The sequence below is a fragment of the Loxodonta africana genome, chromosome 3 (assembly GCF_030014295.1).
Source record: "Loxodonta africana isolate mLoxAfr1 chromosome 3, mLoxAfr1.hap2, whole genome shotgun sequence".
Classification (NCBI taxonomy): Eukaryota; Metazoa; Chordata; class Mammalia; order Proboscidea; family Elephantidae; genus Loxodonta; species Loxodonta africana.
The window spans coordinates 12,177,008-12,189,459 of NC_087344.1; positions in this window are offsets into that span (position 1 = coordinate 12,177,008).

Here is a 12,452-nt window from a genome sequence, read left to right on the forward strand (position 1 = left end):
GAGGGCACCTTAGGGAGAGTGTGTTGAAGGAGTATACCAAAAACCCAAAGATGAGGTAGAGGAAGAAGGGCCCTTAAAGGAGATTGGGTAGGACAGGCCAAGAGGTAGGAAGAGGGCCTGGAGGTACTCTGAGAAGGTGGGAGGATTAAGCAATGCTGAATGCTACAAAAAGGTCAGCCTAGGCAAGGACAGAGCTGTATCCATTGTCCCTTGCGTTTTGTAACATGGAGGTCCCTAGTAAAAGGAGTGATGCCCTGGTGGTGCAGTGGTTAAGAGCTCACCTGCTAACCAAAAGGTTGGCAGTTCGAATCCACCAGCTGCTCCTTGGAGACCCTATGAGGCAGTTCTACTCTGTCCTATAGGGTTGTTACGAGTTGGAATTGACTTGATGGAAAAAAAATTTTTTTTTTCAGTAACACGAGCAAAAAGGGTTTTGGCTGAACGGTGGAGGTGAAAGCCAGATTTCGGTGGGTTGAGATTTTTACAGAGGTGTGTTGGAGCCAGCTTCTACCAGTTTACAAGAGCCAGTTGTCAAATCTTCAAGAATTTTGTGAGCCAGCTGCTAAACACAGCCATTACAAAACCAAAGCTAATTACATAAACATGATCAAATCTATCACCGTCTGTCAGTTTGTCACGCTGTGGTGACTTGGGTGTTGCTATGATGCTAGAAGCTATGCCACCAGTATTTCAAATACCAGCAGGGTCACCAATGGTGGACAAGTTTCAGCGGAGTTTCCAGACTGAAATAGAGGCTGGTGATCTACTTCCGAAAATCAGCCAATGAAAACCCTATGGATCACAACAGAGCATTATCCGATAGAGTGCTAGATGATGAGCCCCCTACGTTGGAAGGCGCTCAAAATACACAGTGGTTATAACGAACTCGAGCATACCAACGATCCTAAAGGTGGTGCAGGACCAGGCAACATCTTATCATTATACACAAGGTTGCTGTGAGTCAGAGCCAACTTGATGGCAACTAAAAACAACAATGATCAAATGTTGTTGTTGTTAGGAGCTGTCAAGTCAGTTCCAACTCATAGTGACCCTATGTACCACAGAACAAAACACTGTCTGGTCCTGCGCAATCATTGTTATGCTTGAGCCCATTATCGCAGCCACTGTGTCAATCCATCTTGTTGAGGGTCTTCCTCTTTTTTGATGACCCTGTACTTTACCGAGGATGATGTCCTTCTCCAGGGACTGATCCCTCCTGACACCCTGTCCAACGTATGTTAGATGTAGTCTTGCCATCCTTGCATCTAAGGAGCATTCTGGTTGTACTTCTTCCAGGACAGACTTGTTCGTTCTTCTGGCAGTCCATGGTGTACTCAATATTCTTCACCAACACCACGATTCAAAGGCGTCAACTCTTCTTTGGTCTTTCTTATTCATTGTCCAGCTTTTACATGCATATAATGAGGTTGAAAATACCATGGCTTGGGTCAGGTGCACCTTAGTCTTCAAGGTGACATCTTTGCTCTTCAACACTTTGAAGAGGTCCTTTGCAGCAGATTTACCCAATGCAACGCGTCTTTTGATTTCATGACTGCTGCTCCCATGGCTGTTGATTGTGGATCCAAGTAAAATGAAATCCTTGACAACTTCAATCTTTTCTCCATTTATCATGATGTTGCTCATTGGTCCTTTTGCAAGGACTTTTGTTTTCTTTATGTTGAGGTGTAATCCATACTGAAGGTTGTGGTCTTTGATCTTCATCAGTAAGTGCTTGAAGTCCTCTTCACTTTCAGCAAGCAAGGTTGTGTCCTCTGCATGATGCAGGTTGTTAATCCTGATGCCCCTTTATTCTTCATATAGTCCAGCTTCGAATAGGTTATATTAAAAACAAAGGCAAATACCCAGAAATCATCACTTCCTAATGATTTTGTGCTCTTGAGGTTATTCACATCTGTCACATCTGTATGGTGAGAATACTGAATCAGGATGAGCTATGACACGTTTCTTCCCAATCCCACCTTCAGTGATGTCATGTTGGTAGCTTGCAATTGGGCACGGTGGGAGTGTTTACACCATGGGAATCGGCAGATATTACAAATCAGGGCCTTCTGGCTTGGTTAGTCGGTTGGTTTAGAGAGCCAATTTTTCAACAGTTAACCAGCACAGCACTGGTTGAGAACATAGGGGTAGTAAGCGTAGATGCCTACGAGGAAACTTGGCGGGCATGGAGGGTGAGATGATGACAACTGGAGGAACATCTGGGAGGGGGTGAGGATGCTTTCGTTTTCCCAGCTTTTTAATTTTGAAACATGTCAAAGCTACAAAAAAGTCACAAGAATAATAAAGTGAACACCCGTATACCCTTCGCCTAGATTGATTTTGCCACACGTGCTTTACCTCTCTTCCTGTGTATATGTATTGTGTGTATATATATAAAAAAAAACCAAAAACCAAACCCAGTGCCGTCGAGTTGATTCCGACTCACAGCGACCCTATAGGACAGAGTAGAATTGCCCCATAGAGTTTCAAAGGAGCGCCTGGCAGATTCGAACTGCCATTCCTTTGGTTAGCACCAGTAGCACTTAACCACTATGCCACCAGGGTTTCCTGTATATATATATATATTTTGCTAAACCATTCGTTATGTGGACGTCATTACATGTCACCCTTGAATACTTAAGCACGTATCTCCTAAGGCCTTCACCACAACGCCGTTAGTGCACTAAGACTTTCATTAACAAGAATTGAATAAAATTCAATAAAATAAAACTCTATTATTAGACTCTCCTCAATTTCCTCATCGTAGCTTAAAAAAAAAAAAAATCTAGGATCCAATCAAGTTTCACTCATTACATATGATTGTAACGTCTCCTTTAATCTAGAAAAGTCCCCTGACTTTTTTTTTTCTTTCATGACTTTGACAGTTTCGAAGGCCTGTTGTCTTATAAAAATGTCCCACTAATATGATGAATGTAATCACTGCCACTGAGTTAATAGTACACGTAAAAAATGTTGAAATGGCAAATGTTTTGTTAGATATATTTTTTATCACGATAAAAAAAAAAAAGGCCCCCATTTTGACTTGGACTGATTGATTCATCATGATTTGGTTCCAATATCTGTCGAGACTGTTCTGTCAGTGCCATGCACTTCCCACAACAGAAGCGTCTCCCGCTAGGCGCCATGCTAAGTTTGATGGCTTGGTGTTGAGGGTTTGATTGTTTTTAACGGGATGATTCAAGACCATGATTCAAATGAATCAATTCTTCTTCCATCTTCCTTATTCATTGTCCAGCTTTCAAATGCATATGAGGCAGTTGAAAACAGGATGGCTTGGGTCAGGTGCACTTTAGTCCTCAAAGTGACATTTTTGATTTTGGACACTTGAAAGAGATCTTTCGCAGCACATTCGTCCAATGCAATATGTCGTTCGATTTCGGGACTGCTGCTTCCATGGGTGTTGACTGTAGATCCAAGTAAAATGAAATTCTTGACAACTTTTGTATTTTCTCCGTTTATCGTGGTGCTGCTTATTGGTCCAGTTGTGAGGATTTTTGTTTTCTTTATGTTGAGGTACGATCCATACTGAAGGCTGTAGTCTTTGATCTTCATCATTAAAAAAAAGGAAGCCCCTTATTAAGTAACTTTCCCAAGCGAGTCAGGGAAACTCCCTTCTGTGTCTCCAACCCCTCTCATTAGTCTGTAAGATCCCTTGGAGTCAGGGACCTTATGCTTAGCACGGTGCCTCGCACATAGCAGGTGCTCCAGAAATGTGTCTACAGACGAAGTGAATGAGAGTCCCTGAAGGACCTTATGTAAAAGGTCTGGAAAGGGAAAGGCTTTATCTATAGCACGGAGTCCCTGGGTGGTGATGAGACACAGCCCCCACAGCGCTGTCTTCTTTACCTGGCTTCCTCCCCTACAGTGTAGTATTGAAAAATTGTTTCCTTTGCTGTCCCCCCTCCCCAGCTTTGGGTTTGAATCCTGCTTTTGCCTGGAGGCTATATGTAAACCCCATTGCGCCTGCGTAGTATAATTAAGAATGTTGCTGACTTAACTGGCATGAGCTCCCCACTTGTAAACCCCTTTAAAAGAAACTTGCCTGCCCGCCCTGGGCGAGCAGTCTTGGCAGCAGCAGCTCCGACTGACTCCTTTTCCTTGTACAATGAAATAAAGGTGCCTTTCCTGTTCTCCCACCTTGTTCTCTCGTTTATTGGCCAATACGAGTCATGCCACATAAGAACCTGGGGTTTCAATCCGGTAACATTTCAAACTGTTCATATGCGCTGCTGCTAACCGAAAGGTTAGAGGTTTGAGTCCACCCAGAGGTGCCTCAGAAAAAAAGCCTGGTGAATTACTTTTGAAAAGCCAGTCATTGAAAATCCCATGGAGCACAGTTCTACTCGGACACACATGGTGTCACGGATTGAATTATGTCCCCCAAAAATATGTGTATCAATCTGGCTAGGCCAGGATTCCCAGTATTGTGTGATTGTCCACAGTTTTGTGATTTTCTGTGATTTTCCTATCTGTTGTAAATCCTAACCTCTGCCTGTGGTTAATGAGGCAAGATTAGATTATGTTAAAGAGGATTAGAGTGGGATGTAACACCCTTGCTCAGGTCACATCCCTGGTCCAATGTAAAGGGAGTTTTCCTGAGTTGTGACCTGCATCAACTTTCATCTTGCAAGAGATAGAAGAAAGGGAAGTGAGCAGAGAGGGGGGACCTTATACCACCAAGAAAGCAGTGCCAGGAGCAGAGCACACCCTTTGGACCCAGAGTTCCTGTGTGGAGAAGCTCCCAGTCCAGGGGAAGATTGATGACAGGGACCTTCCTCCAGAGCCAGCAGAGAGAGAAAGCCTTCCCCTGGAGCTAACACCCTGAATTTGGACTTCTAGCCTACTCGGTTGTAAGAGAATAAATTTCTGTTTGTTAAAGCCATTCGCTTGTGGTATTTCTGTTATAGCAGTGCTAGATAACTAAGAGGCATGGGTTGCCGTGACTCAAAGTCAACTTGATGGTAACTGCTTATTATCATTATTAATAGCACAGGCTGAGGCTAGGCTCCAATGAGCTGACACTGGGTAGGGGTGGGAGGTCAGTGACATCACCGCTGGAAATGTGCATTGGTGCTGACCGGCTTCCCAGGCGCTGTGCTAAGAGCTACACATGTATCATCTCACTTAATTCCTCCAACAGTCTTATAAGGGTAGTGTATTCATTTTTTATTTCTGCACACCAGATTACCACGAACTCAGTGGCTTAAAACAAAACCCATTTATTACCTCACAGTCCCGTAGGCCAGAAGTCTGGGTCAGCTCCACTGGGTTCTCTGCTTAGAGCCTCACGAAGCCAAAATCAAAATGTTAACCACGCTGGGCTCTTTTCTGCAGGTTCTGGGGAAGAATCCACTTCCAAGCTCATACACGTTGTTGGCAAAATTCATTTCCTTGCTGTTGGAGGACTGAGGTCCCCATTTTCTGGCTGGCTGTCAGCCGGGGACCAATCTTTGCTCTTGGAGGCTGCCCACATCCCTTCTCTTGGGGCCCCCCTCCATCTTTAAGCCAGCAAGTCCTTCTTACGCTTCAGATCTCTCTGACATTCTCTTCTGCTGCCACCCGGAGAAAACTCTGCTCTTGAAGGGCTAATTAGTTTGGGTCCGCTCAGATGATCTCCCTTTTGCCATGTAAGGTAATCAAGGCAGTGAAAGCTCCTCAGCTTCACAGGTTCCACCCACACTCAAAGGGAAGGGGATTATACACAGGATAGCAATGGTGATTCAGTGGTAGAATTCTTGACTTCCATGTAGGAGACCCAGATTTGATTCCTGGCCAATGTACCGTCACGTGTAGCCATCGCCCATCTGTAAGTGGAGGCTTGCCTGTTGCTATGATGCTGACCAGGTTTCAGGGAGCTTCCAGACTAACATGGATTCAGAAGAAAGGCCTGGCGATTGACTTCTAAAAATCATCAGTGAAAACCCTATGGACCACAGTGGTTCGATCTGCAACTGCTCATGGGGATGACGCAGCATTTTGTTCTGTTGTGCATGGGGTCCCTCCGCGTTGGGGGCCAACTCGACAGCAACTAACAACATGTTTAACAAATACCCTGAATCTTAATGGGTTACAACAATAAATATTTATTATCTCCGTTTCTGTGGGTCAGGAGTCTTGGGGGTCGCTGAGCTGATCCTTTAGCTCAGAATATCTCACAAAGATGCAATCAAGGCATCAGGTGGGCTGCATTCTCATCTCAAGGCTCGTCTGGGGAGGACCTGCTTTCAAGATCACTCAAGTGGTTGTTGGCAGGCTGCAGTTTTTCAGGGTCTGTGGGACTAAGGACCTCAATTACTCACTGGCTGTTGGCTGGAAGATCATATTGTAGAATATTCTAGAATATATTTAGAAGTGAGTCACTAGGTCCAGCCCACACTCTAAGGGAGGGGATTACACAAGGGCATGAATAGCAGGGGCTGGGGAGCCCTTGGGGCCATTTTAGAGGCTGCTCACCACACCCTTCCTGAATTCCATTATAATGCTTGTGAGGGTGAGACTGGGGACTTGGGTATAAAACCAGTTGCCATCAAGTCAACTTTGACTCATGGCGACCCCATGTGTGTTGGAGCAAAACTGTGCCACATGGAGTTTTCAATCGTTGATTTTTTGGAAGTAGATCACCAGGCTTTTCTTTCATGGCACCACCGGGTGGGTTCAAACTGCCAACTTTTGGTGAGTAAACCAAAACCAAATCCATTGCCACCGAGTCGATTCTGCACGACTGAGTAGAACTGCCCCATACGGTTTCCAAGAAGTAGTTGATGGATTTGAACTGCTGACCTTTAATTACTGTGCCACCAGGTTGTTTGCATCACTCAGGGTTCCTTTTGGCTGCAAACCACCTAAATGAGGGAGGCAGCCATTTAAACTATGCAGCTAGGCCTTGTGGGAAGAACTGGAATGGTCTCTCTGGCCTCATGGAGAAGGGTCTGCGGTGCAGACAGAGACTCAGCATGGGAGTCTACGGCCACTAGCCTGTGGCTCTCCAGGCTCTGCTTCTCCTCCAACTCTTCAGTGGCTCTGCTGGGTCTTCTCTCGGGCTCAGAGCTTCTGCCTGCTCCCGGTTTCTGCTGCCCCACTGGCTTCCGCCATCTGTCTGCCTCCTGGCTTCCTTTCCACTTCTACCAGCTGACTCCCCCATCTCCTGCTGTACTTCTCAGGGTACAATAATAGCTGCTGGCACTTGTCGCACCTTCTCAGTAGCAGACCTCATGCTTGGCACTTTGAAGCAGTATCTTCTTTAATGCTAGCCCGACCACGCTTTGAGGTGGGTACTGTCACCAGCCTTCTTATATAGATGAAGCATCTAAAGCTTCGAGACAGGGAGGAAGTTGCTCACATCCACACAGCTTGCCTCAGAAAGAGACTCTTCTGGCTGACCCGGTGAGGGCAAAGCCTTTGCTTCAAGTCAACTGACTGTAAATGTTAACCACGTCTACGAAATACCCCCACAGTGACAGCTAGACCAGAGCTAAGTCAACACATAAAATTAACCACCACAGAAGGCGAGGGCAGAGAAAAGGGCTATCCTGCGAGGCTCAGGAACCAGGGTAATCCCAGGCAAGTCGCTTTGCCTGTCTGTGCCTTGGTTTCCCCATCTATTAGAATAACAATAAGCCCGTTGCCGCCGAGTGGATTCCAGCTCATGGCAACTCCATGTGTGTCAGAATACAGCTGTGCCATAGGTTTTCCTTGGCTGTCATCTTTACAGAAAGGAGTGCTGGTGGCACAGCCGTTAAGCACTTGGCTGCTACCTGAAAGGCTGAGGGTTCAAACCGACCCAACAGCTCCACAGGGTTATCGGGATCACAGGATTACAGCCTAGGAAATCCTATGAGGGCAGTCCTACTCTGTCACGTGGGGCTGCTATGAGCTGGAACTGACTCGATGGCACCTAACAACAGCAACAACAATCTTTATGGAAGCGGATCACCAGGCCTTTCTTCTCTGGTGCCACTGGGTAGGTTCGAACTGCCAACCTTTAGGTTAGCAGACCAGAGCAAATCGTTTGGCCTCACGGAGACCTTAATCATAGTAAAAAGCAGAGAAAGTAATATTAACTACCTCGCAGGGTTACGGTGAGGATCAGGACGTCAGCTATGGTAATGACCTTACAGGGACGTGGGTCCCGCAGAGCTGCTCTGTTACAACCCGAAAGTAGAAGGAAAATGGGAGCACCTTAGACCCAGCCCACTGACCAATCTGTTCGTTTCCTATGGCTGCTGTTGACATTGTTAATATCACACGCAAGTAAAATATTGCTGAAGATCATTAAAGAGCAGCTGCAGCAGTATATCAACAGGGAACTGCCAGAAGTTCAAGCCGGATTCAGAAGAAGACATGGAACCAGGGATGTCATTGCTGATATCAGATGGATCCTGGCTGAAAGCAGAGAATACCAGAAAGATGTTTATCTGTGTTTTATTGACTATGCAAAGGTTTTCGACTGTGTGGATCATAACAAATTATGGAGAACAGAAATTCCAGAACACTTCATTGTGCTCATGAGGAACCTGTACATAGATCAAGAGGTAACGGGATGATGCTGCGTAGTTTGAAGTCAGGAAAGGTGTATATCAGGGCTGTATTCTTTATCTGCATGCTGAGCAAATAATCTGAGAAGCTTGACTATATGAAGAAGAATGAGGCATCAGGATTGGAGGGAGACTCATTAACAACCTGCATTATGCAGATGACACAACCTTGCACGCTGAAAGTGAAGAGGACTTGAAGCACTTACTGATGAAGACCAAAGATCACAGCCTATGGTAGGGATTACACCTCAACGTAAGAAAACGAAAATCCTCACACCTGGACCAATAAGCAACATTATGGTAAATGGAGAAAATACCGAAGTTGTCAAGGATTTCATTTTACTTGGATCCACAATCAACACTCATGGACTCAGCAGTCAAGAAATCAAAAGACGCATTGCACCGAGCAAATCTGCGGCAAAGGATCTCTAATGTTTTAAAAAAGCAAAGATGTCACCTTGAGGACTAAGGTGCGCCCAACCCAAGGCGTGGTTTTTTTAATCACCTCATTTGCATGCGAAAGCTAGACAGTGAATAAGGAAGATTGAAGATGAATTGATGCTTTTGAATTATGGTGTGGGTGAAGAATATTGACTATACCATGGACTGCCAGAAGAACGAACAAATCTGTCTTGGAAGGAGTACAGCCAGAATGTTCCTTGGAAGCAAGGATGGCAAGACTATATCTCAAATACTTTGGACATGTTATCAGGAGGGGCCAGTCCCTGGAGAAGGACATCATGCTTGGTAGAGGGTCAGTGAAGAAGAAGAAGGCCCTCAACAAGATGGACTGACACAGTGGCTGCAACAATGGGCTTAAGCATAACGACGGTGAGGATGGCGCAGGACCAGGTAGCGTATTGTTCTGTTGTACACAGTTGTCACTATGAGCTGGAACTAACTGGACGGCACCTAACAACAACAGCACGGCTGCTGTTAACAAATTGCCACAAACTTAATGGCTTAAAACAGCCCAGTAATTCTCATAGAGTTCTGGATGACATCTGTTTCACTGAACCAAGATCAAGGTGTCGGCAAGGCCATGCTTCCCCTGAAGGCTCTGAAATCCGAAATCAAACCCGTTGCCATTGAGTTGGTACCGACTCCTGGCAACCTGTGTGCATCAGGGCAGAACTGGGCTCCACAGGGTTTCCAATGGCTTATTTTTTGAAGCAGACTACCAAGCCTTTTTTCCGAGGTACCTCTGGATAGACTTGAATCTCCAACCTTTTGGTTAGCTGCCGAGCATGTTAGCTGTTTGCACCATCCAGGGACTCCACAATTATTGAAGTGAGCTTTTGGAACTCCCATTTCTATTCAGCAACAAACACAAACCCACTGCCATCGAGTCGATTCCAACTCATAGCGACCCTACAGGACAGAGTAGAACTGCCCCAAAGGGTTTCCAAGGAGCGGCTGGTGGATTCAAATTGCCGTCCTTTTGGTTAGCAGGCGAGCCCTTCACCAATGCACCACCAGGGCTCCCTGTTTAGCAAACTCCTGTCAAATGCCACTCCCCAGAGGCCCTGCCCGCCTGGCACTTGGTACATGCGTTGGCTGGCGGGGACGGGGGGGGGTGGTCCCTGGACCTTGTTCAGTGGTGGGATCTCCTGGGTGGGATGAAATGCAATTGCACCAGGCCGGGCAGGTGGGCAAAGTGAGTCCTTAATCTATGACAAAGGCTCCACGGCTGGGGTCGCCTCGGGATTTCTGTGTGGCGTCTGGAAGGTGGCGGGCGGCAAGCCCAGGGCTCCTATTTGTCCGAGGCGCCCTCCTGCGCCCAACCATCTGTCCTGCTCCACTGGGCTCCAGGGCAGGGGCACAGAATAAGGGGTTGATTCACCTTGCCCCCACTCCCAATGAAGCTCTTCACAGCTCAATCCTGCTTGTTGCTAGACATGAGCCTGGTTCTCTGGGGACAATACTGTGGTCTATGCCTTTCTCCTTCTACCAAAATCTGTTGTTGTCGGGTGACATTGAGTCTATTCCAGCCCATAGCGACCTCATATGACAGAGTAGAACTGCCCCATAGGGTTTTCTAGGCTGTGATCCTTATGAAGAGCCCTGATGGTGGGGTGGTCTAAGCGCTAGGCTGCTAACCAAAAGGTGGTGGTTGGGACCCACCAGCCACTCTGTGGGAGAAAGATGTGGCGGTCTGTTTCCGTAAAGATTTACAGCCTTGGAAACCCTATGGGACAGTTCTCTGTCCTCTAGGGTCGCTGAGTTAGAATTGACTCGGCAGTAATGGGTTTGGTTTTTTGGTTTTGGTAATCTTTACGAGAGCATATTGCCAGGCCCTCCAGCGGAGCTGCTGCATGGGTTGTTTTGGTTGGCAGCTAAGCACTTAACCATTGTGCCACCAGGGCCCCTTTCCAGAAATTTAGTGCTAAGAAATCATTGAGGTTAAAAAGTGAAATACATCTCAAAGGCAAAAGAACGCAGGCTTTGAGTCTGCTGGCCCTTAATCTGGAATGAAACAATGAGGAGGCTGCACTGAGGCCACTCGGTAGGGAGAGAGCTCTTGGGCTCTCGGGTCCCAGGGCTGGTGAGGAATAACTTCCCACCACTCAGACAGGAGAGGGTGGACCTGAGTTCGATTCCTGCCCAACGCGCCTCACGCGCAGCTGCCACCTGGCTGTCAGTGAAGGCTTGCGTGTTGCTATGATGCTGAACAGATTTCAGCGGAGCCTCCAGACTAGTTTAGACTAGGAAGAAAGGCCTGGAGGTCTACATCCAAAAACCAGACAATGACAACCTTATGGATCATAATGGTCCAATCTGCAACTGATCATGGGGGTGCCGTAGGGCTGGGCAGAGTTTTGTTCTGTGCTGCGTGGGGTCACACGAGTTGGGGGCTGACTTGCAGCTGGGACTCCCCGTGCTCTGAGCTTGGGGGTGAGGCAGCAGGAGGTGGGGAAGGGGGCAGGTAAGGCTTCGCTAGAGCACGCCCCACTCTTAGGTCTCAAAGTGGATTCTGAGGACTTGTGGCATCGGCACCACCCTGGAGTGGTTAGCAATGCAGCCTCAGGCTGCCCGGCTCTGCTTTCTAACCAGCCCAGGGGAGGCAGGGCGCTTGGAAGGGCGCTGCTCTCCCAGGCACTGGGGAGGGCCAGTTACCACGTGGAGATGGCATGTGGTGTTGCCAGTGCCTGCAGCGGCAGGGAGACCACTAGCCCTGAGCCCAGGAGCTGCCTGCAGAGGCCCCCAGAGGCCCTGCCTGCAACCCCACGCTGCCCACTTCCCCGGTGTGGCTGGATGATGGACACAGGCTGGGTGGTCTGAGGCATCTCCGGAAGTCACGGGGCCGTTCAGCTGCATCTGGAGAAGAGAGAGACGAACACAAACTCTGGACACACGCAATGACCACAGTATCGTGAATGCTGATGGGTGCGCTGCCTGTACTTGGAGCAGCCCTGCCCAGGCACCTCAGGAAGCACGCACCTTCATGTTTTCATTCTCACAAGGACTTATGGGTTGGGCGTTTTGGAGCCCATTTCACAGACAGGGAAACCGAGGCTCAGGGTCAGTGGCTCACCCATGTTGCACTGGAGCGGCAGCGCCTGGATTCAGACTTAAGAGCTGGGTGCTCCTAACCACCCGGAGTCCCACCACCAAAGGAGAGGAGTCCCAGAAGACACAGTACGGTGCAGGGCCCTGGAGGTGTCCAGCTCGAAGATGGCAAGAGGCTATCATCAGGGAAAGGAGGTCAAGTGGCTGGGGTGGGTTGGGGTGGGGGCAGGCGGGCAGGAGATGCTATGCCATCGACTTCCTGCCTTCCATCCAGCGACCACAAAGCAGGCTCAAGAAGCTGCCAACCCAGAAAAGGGGCGTCTGGGTCTCCAGGGGAGGTGGCTGGCCTGTGAGTATATTCCAGGAGAGGAGGGAACGTCTGCGGAG